The following is an 8215-nucleotide window of genomic DNA, read 5'->3' as shown; positions in this document are numbered from 1 at the left end:
GTACTAAGATTCTGAAAGATTCTGAAATTCTGAAAGACTTTCAGAATATGTTGCTAAATAGAAAATACATTTGAAGGAAAAATATGTCCACATTACTTATTGTACTATGCATAAAATCCAATCAGTAAACATTTATTGAGTATCTACCTTGTATAAGGCAATATTTAGGAGTCATGAATGTGAAAAATGCGGAAGTCAATGGCATATAAATGGATTGTAAAACCATTAGGAAAAGAATATAAAAGAAACAGAAACAAGCCTAGAATAATACAGAATAAAGCAATTGCAGTAGCCTTCTCTGAAGAAGGAATGGATAGGTTAGTATGGAAAAGAGAGAGGGGAGATATTTATCTTTATATGTATGTTTAAGTGCCCCCCCTTCCTCTTTGGGACAATATTCATTATTACTTGTGTAAATAAGCTTGGATGTTCATATTTTCCATTTATGGGAGAGGCATGGTATAGTGTCATTAAAATGGGATTTTAATGGTGCACAGCAGGAATAAGATGTAAAATATCAGAGAGGGGCACTATTGACGCTACCCATTCTCCTGGGATGCACACAGATTTCAGAGATCACTCAAATGTGACCCTGACCTAGGGCTTCCTCCCAGTCTTCTTCTGGCAGGCAAAGTAGGGCAGGGGTAGAGCTATTTTCCTTTTTTCCATTTCTCTGGGGCTAAATGCTTTAAAAGGGGCTATATAAGATCCTCAGAGAGAACACCGGTCAACTCCAAATTATGGAAAAAGACATGACCTTTGGTCAGGATGAAGACACTGAGGAAGATCACTATATTTGGAGAATAAATACACTAAAAAGACAGAATTAATATAAAAATGAAAATCAATGTCTCTACAAATAACTGGTAACATTTTTGAGGGGATCTATATTAAATACCACATTAAGATTAAGTATGGATGGACATATGCCAAAAGTCAGAAAAGAAAATATAAAACAATACTCCAATCCTCGCATTAAGAAAGATTTTGCTTAAATGAAAATTGTGATCACAAAACATAAAAAGTAGCTTAATAAACAGAAAACTGGATAAAGAACAAAATGGTAAGTTAGAAAATAAATTTTAAAAACTATGTCTAACTCATGGAAAGAGATAAAACAAGGAAAACAACTCAATCAGCAGAAGTGCAGTAATAATACAAGAATAAAACAAATAAACAAATAAAAAAATGAAGATGAGATCCAATATCACGGAATAAACACCCCAGAAAGACAAAGGACACCACCTGAAAAAGAAATAAAAACCACTGGAGTTGAAACTTGGTCAGTGTGAAGGGAAATTGCCTGGGCAAAGTCACCTGTGTCAAAGGAACTAAAATGGAGCCTGGAGGTTATGAAGAGGTTGCCTTATGCTCATCCCACCTATAAAATTTTGAACGAGCTTTGAGACCACATCCTGAAATTCACTTCTTTCTCACCATGGCAACAAAACCATGTGTACTCCTTGTATTGAAAGGAGTCAGTCTGATTCATCAGCCAGGATCCTTCGTTGACATAGAGGACCTCAATGAGGCTTGACCTCTGGCACTTTCGTGCTTGCTGTTGAAGCACATCCCAGAACTGTCTTACCTCAGAATCTCACCATTGGGACTTGACCAATCCTTTCTGAAGTAGTCATGGCTCCATGCCACGCAGCCAATGGAAAAAAATTCTTTTGCTAAAAACTTGTGGTTTTGACTTCATAAGCTTAGGCTTTCTTTTTCTTCTCCAGAATGTAGATGGAGCTGCTGCCTGAATGTGCATCTCTCAGATGGTAATCCTTCAGCTCAAATAAATGCTTTTTATTCTTGATTACAGCCTAAATGGTTTTTTGTTTTTGTTTTTGTTCTTTGGTGGACAGCAGTGTTAAGACAATGGTTAAATAATAGAATGACCTATAAAACTTGGTAGAAAGGAATGATAAAATAGTCCAGTGCTGACATATATAATTTAGAACTTTAAAGAATTGATAAACTGTAGGTGCTGCTTAGGTCAAATAAAAATGTAATTTTGTAGTATTTGACAAAATACTTATCAAAAATTTTCATTGATCTCTTTATATAAACTACCAATAACTAAAATCTTAATGACCTTCAGGTTTAGTAAGATAAAAAAAAGAACTAAAAAGAAAATTTTTCATTCAGTTCTGAAGTCACTTTTCATAAATGCATTTAGAAAAAAAGTATGACCATACTACTTAATTCAAGCATCAGGAATTAATTCTGCTTTATACCCTGTTCTTCTCAGCCCATGGTTTTAGAGAAAATCTCCATATGTAATAAATACTTTTTTAACTTAAATTACATCATTAATTTGAATGATAATTGCATATTTATATTCCATTTTAATCTTTAGATATATTTAGCACTGTGCTTGTGAAATTGTTTTAATAGGAAACAAATCAGGACTCCAATTATAACATATACAGATTCTTTTTACTGCGAGGCAAACAAAAATTTACCTTGGCATTTTTGAAACATCACTTATTTTGGTAGTTGTGATTCTTCATGTAACTAGAGAATAAATAGTTCATTACCACTGTATATGCTCACAAAAGGCTTCTGTCTATGATAATACTGCTTTATCTTAATAACATTTTGAGATCCTTAATTTAAAATTTACATTCTTAATATTGTAATGATATATGCAAAGCAGTTTCTGTTGCTTCAAATTTTGGAATTTGCACCTCCACATAAAAATTCCCTAAATATAACATTTATATTTAGAAAACTCTAATTGATGCTTTCTTTTGGCAAGTTGAGGTTAATAAAAACATTTATACTTCAATAAACTCAAGAGGTTAGAATCAATACTATTATACTTGCTATAGAAGTAGGGTACAAAAGGGTTTAAAAATTTTAAACATGTACAAGTAAGATAACCATGAAACTAAAATGGTTAAGAGGCTATTTTAAGATTTAGTGTTTAAGAGAAAGCAACTCAGTGTCCATCAACAGATGAATTGGATAAATGAAATATGGTATATACCTGCAATGGAATATTATCCCACTGAAAAAAGTAATAAAATTTTGATATATGCTACAATATCAATGAAACTTAAAAACATTATTCTAACTGAAATAAGCCAGACAGAAAAGTACAAATATCATATGATTCCACTTATATGAAGTACCTAGAACTTATAGATTTACAGAGTTAGAAAGTAGATTAGTGGTTCAAAGGGGCCAGGGGAATAGTGAGTGAGAAATTACTGTTTAACGGCTATGGGGTTTCTGTTTGGAGTGGTAAAAGAGTTTTGGAGGTGGATGATGCAGATCCCGGCCTGCAGGATCCTGTGTTGTGGCAGCAATGGACAAATTCACACGGACTACAGAAATCCTGTGGAGGAAAAGGGACAGCATGGCCACTCTCTGAGTGAGAGAGGGCAAGAGGGCCAGAGAGAGCCCGACCCCTGCCTGGACAGGCTTTTATTGCTTTTCTGGGCACATTACATCGAGGTGGGTCCTCATTTACTATGCACAGGTTTGATATAGGTGATTACCTTTTACAGACAACCAAGGAAAGAATGTTGCTAATTACTTCAAAGAGAAGGATGTTACAGCTCAAGGGGGAAAGTGGTTGAGCTGGTTACACTCCATATTTGGGAGGTTTAGCTGGACTGTAGGAAGTTAAAGATACTCAGTAAAGATTTGCTGCCTTAATTCAGGGTAAGAGAGTTTTAGCAAAAGCAAGTCTCATAGCAGCCTAGGTACAATGCAGGCCTGAATCCCCATGGGAGAACCTGTCCATGGGCTTGGGTCCTGCCTGGTGGACCTTGTTCCCACTGGCTTTTCTGAGTGGGGGCTGGGCTAAATTTCCCACACATGGAACAGTTCCCTATAGGTGAACCGTTGTGTGATGGTTGTACGACATTGAAGGTATAATTAATGCCACTGAATTTACACTTAAAATGGTTAGGATGGTTCATTTTATATTATGGCTATTTCACCACAAACTCTAAAAAGGGGTGATTTTAGATAGTTACATGTAAACTATGCTTTCATATTCAGAATCAAAACTAAGGGCAGGAAAGATACTATATTGATGCAAATTTAGTTGTGTATATATATCAGACAAAGTTACTGTTAAACTATTCTAAAATAAAGTTCTAAAATATCTGAACACATTTGAAAATGTATATGTTTTGGATCCTTAAGCTGTTATGATAGGAGTGGAATAATTTTTATTAAATAAATATTGGGGAAATTGTTACAGTCTCAGTACTATCACTTCTTAAATTTTATATATTTTAAATAAACTGCATAGTAGTGTTTTCTGACTGTTGTAAAATTTCAGCAGCTTTTAAAAGAAAATTTATTATGTCTATGACAGTTTTAGACATACAATATTTCATTTTTTATTTAGTTAAAATTATTAGTTTTTTCTGGTTTCTTCATATTATACCTAGAAATATCTTTTTTACCGGATGAATAAACATTGAATAATATCTTATCTTAAATATTTTATGGTTTTATTTTTATAATTAATCTTATTGGTATGTTGTGTAACTTACATATTGCACTTATTTTTCCCCTTTAAGTAACTATCCTAGAAACATTTATTGTATAATTTTACATGTTATCACTAATACAAAATATCTTCATCCTATATTATTGTGTTGACTGAGTGTCAATGAACCTGGAGGCTCAAGAGAGAAATAAATGATAAAGATCTATTCAGGGGTCTTATGTTTGCAGTCCAGAAACACAACTGGGCAACACCTAGAGTACAGGTGGCAAACACAAGGCCCGCAGCCCGAATCCGGCCCTCCACCTTGTTTTACCTGGCCTGGCACCTTGTTTCTACCCGGCGGCAGTGCTGAGCTCTCGCTTAACTGTTAAGGACTAATTACACTTGTACAGTGCTAAAATTACATTCCGCCCTTTGAAGGGAACTGCGAGTCTTATGGGGCCCCCGGTGAAAATGAGTTTGGCTCCCCTGACCTAGAGTGTTCTGAAGAAAAAAGAAAAGCTGAGGGTTCTTATGGTAGGAAGTCATTCTTGAGAAGAATTTGTCCTGCATTCTTAGACCCTGGATTGGTCTGAGATGGTAATCCTCCAGATCAGCAGTCCCCAACTTTTCTGGCACCAGGGGCATTTCATGGAAGACAATTTTTCCATGGACTGGGGTGAGGGTGGGGGTGGGAGACAGGAGGCAGAGCTCTGTCTGTAACTCAATGGCGTCCACCACAGGCATGGAGGAGGGTGGTTGGGGACCCTCTCTAGATGACAGGTGGTCTCAATAGTGGATGTCAGGTGGTCTGGATATGTGAACACTGTTTTCCTAGTTTTCCAGGAGTTAATGAGAGCGTCACCTGGAATCTGGTGTATGTCCAGATGTTTATTCAGGCATTGACACAAGACTGGAGAGTTAGAAAGTTTCAGTTCCCAGGTTGGTAACAGCAAGAATAGAACTGTTTTCTCATACCTGACTTGATTTTACTAGTTTAGCAGATTAACTACAATGAGTCTATTTTAGTTTTTTACTCTATTCATTCCTCAATTAACTGTCTAACAATTAAGGCCTAATGTGTATGGCTGATCCTTTTTACTCAGAGCACTATTCTGAATTTTGGGACAGAACCATAATATACATATTACTGAAAACTGAGCAAATATTTTACAGCGTGGTATGCAAGTACATTTAATTTTATTTCAAAATATTTTATAAGTATTATTTGACAACTAAATCATTTTGTTGACCTTCTCAGGCCATCATCTTTCAAATATTGTCGAGATTTTATTCACAAGTGCATTAACATTTGTACTAATTTGGGAAGGTCCACTCTCATTTCTTCTAGGTTGCTATTTTTATTATTTACTCCAATGGCTCTAAATAACATGTCAAATAACATTGCTACTTTTTGATTATTTAGTTTTTAATGTCATCCACTCACTTCCCATTAGAAAGTAATCTCTGTGACTCCACCCCACCACATCCATTCATACTTCCCATTTCCATTCTCCTAATATAGCAATAATTTGATAATACTAATAATTGTTATTTACATTCTTATGAGTAGTATGTAAATGCTACTCATAGTTGAGTCTTGATGGATTGTTTCTTTCTGCACCACTTTTTTAAAAATAAAAACTTGCTTGATTTTTTATGTGCTTATTATTGATTCAAAATCAAACATTTTTTTAGTCTAAATCTCCGTCTAACTGTCCAGACAGATTAGTTGTGCTATGCACTTTATCTCCCTGAAACAATCCCTGCCCCCGTCCGCCATCTTTCTGACCTGCTACAGTCTGGCTGTAATTGCCCCTGTGCGGGTGCAATTCTGTCATCCTGGGGGTAACCTTTGCCTTCATCCTGGAGCGTCTCGTTCATTTTCCCCTGTGCTGATACTGTTTCTAGTATGGGCTTTTCTTTTGCTTGGTGTTCCCTTATGTTGACAACATAATTCAAACATTACCTTCCTGAGGGGGAAAAATATGGGAATGAAATTTTTTAAACCCTTGAACACATGACAATAACACTGGATTGATTGGTTGGCCGGATAGCCTTGGCTGAGTAGAGAATTTGGGATTCTATATAATATTCCTTTAGATTTTTAAAACTCCTTTTCTATTGTCTTATGATTTCAAGTGTTTTTGTTAGGTCTACAGCTATTATGATACCAGATACTTTAATAGCATACATTTTATCTTTTTATTTTAAAAATTGGTATTTGAGCCCTGACTGGTGTGGCTCAGTGGGTTTGGCATCATCCTACAAAGCGAAAGGTCGTTGGTTCAATTCCAGGTCAGGGCCCATGCCTGGATTGCCGGCCAGTCCCTAGTCAGGGAACATGAAAGAATCAACAGACTGATGGATCAATGACTCTCTCACATATTGATCTTTCTCTCCTTTCTACCCCTCTCTCTAATAATAAGTAAATCTTAAAAAATAAAAAAAGGTTGCCTGTTTGATTCATGGTCAGGGCACATGCCTGGGTTTTGGGCCAGGTCCCCAGCTGGGGACATGTGAGAGACAACCAAGAGATGTTTCTCTCCGGTCTTTCTCCCTTCCTTCCCCTCTCTCTAAAAATAAATAAATGAAATCTTTTAAAAAGTGGTATTTGTATTTCCCTATTGTTCTAAAGTGTGATTAATATATTCAGTGGTGTATTAAATGTTCATATATTATGCTGGGGATACTTAGGGCTCTTTATATTTACACTGTATTTTATTTCCAGGAAAATTTCCTACATGCATTTTATCTCTTTTCTCTAACGACGTTTTCTGGAACTTGTCTTATTCGGATATTGAACCTCTTGGACTGATCTTTCTTCACTTAAAAATACCCTCTCCCGAGGTATAATTGGCAAGTAAATGCTGTACATATTTAGTATATAGTTCAGTAAGTTTGGAGATATGTATTCCTCCACGAAACCACCACCACACCAGGACCATACACACATCCGCTACCTTTTATCTTTCTTTGTAATTCTGTTCTATTTTCTGTTTCTATTAAATTCCTTCTAACTTTTATTTATTTACATTTCTGTCAGTGTGTTGAATTTCTGAGTTTATTTTTCTTAAATATCCTAAACATTCCTCTTTAATAATATCCTATTCTTTTAAAATTGAGATATAATTGACATATAACAGTTTCAGGAGTATAGCACAATGGTTTGATATTTGGATACATTGTAAAATACTCCTCACAATACTGGTTAACATCCATCACCAACATAGTCACAAAGTTTTGTTGTTGTTGCGATGAGAACTTTTAAGATCTACTCTCTTAAGAACTTTTAAATATATAACTGGTATTGTTAACTATAGTCACCACACTGTATATTACGTAACATCGTATTCTTAAGTCATAGTCATCGTGGCATCTCTTATTTTTGAGTATGCTAATGAAGTACAGGGTATTTTGGGGAGGGTGCATTTTCTTAATCTTGCAGGGTTATGCTTCCTCCCACTTTCTTTTTTCTCTTTTTTTGTTTGTTCTTTTATATGAGCTGCACTTCTCTGGTTCTGCGAATTCTTGCTGGTCTGCTTATACTTGAGAGAACTAAACTGACCAGAATCTGTAGCTTGGGAAGGGGATCTTTTGGCTGTGAGCTTCAGATGGAATAATCTAGCTAGGCTGTTTAGTAAGAGAATCTCTGATTCAGTATTTTTCGGTCTTTCTCCTAAGGCTGGCCATAGTTTGCAAAGGAAGATTCTCCAACCGAGTCGGAGCAGTGAAAAACTGGCTGCTAGCCTTGTGTGAGCAAAGTGG

Source organism: Desmodus rotundus, chromosome 5, assembly GCF_022682495.2.
Source record: "Desmodus rotundus isolate HL8 chromosome 5, HLdesRot8A.1, whole genome shotgun sequence".
NCBI lineage: Eukaryota > Metazoa > Chordata > Mammalia > Chiroptera > Phyllostomidae > Desmodus > Desmodus rotundus.
Note: the sequence above shows the minus strand (reverse complement) of the source record.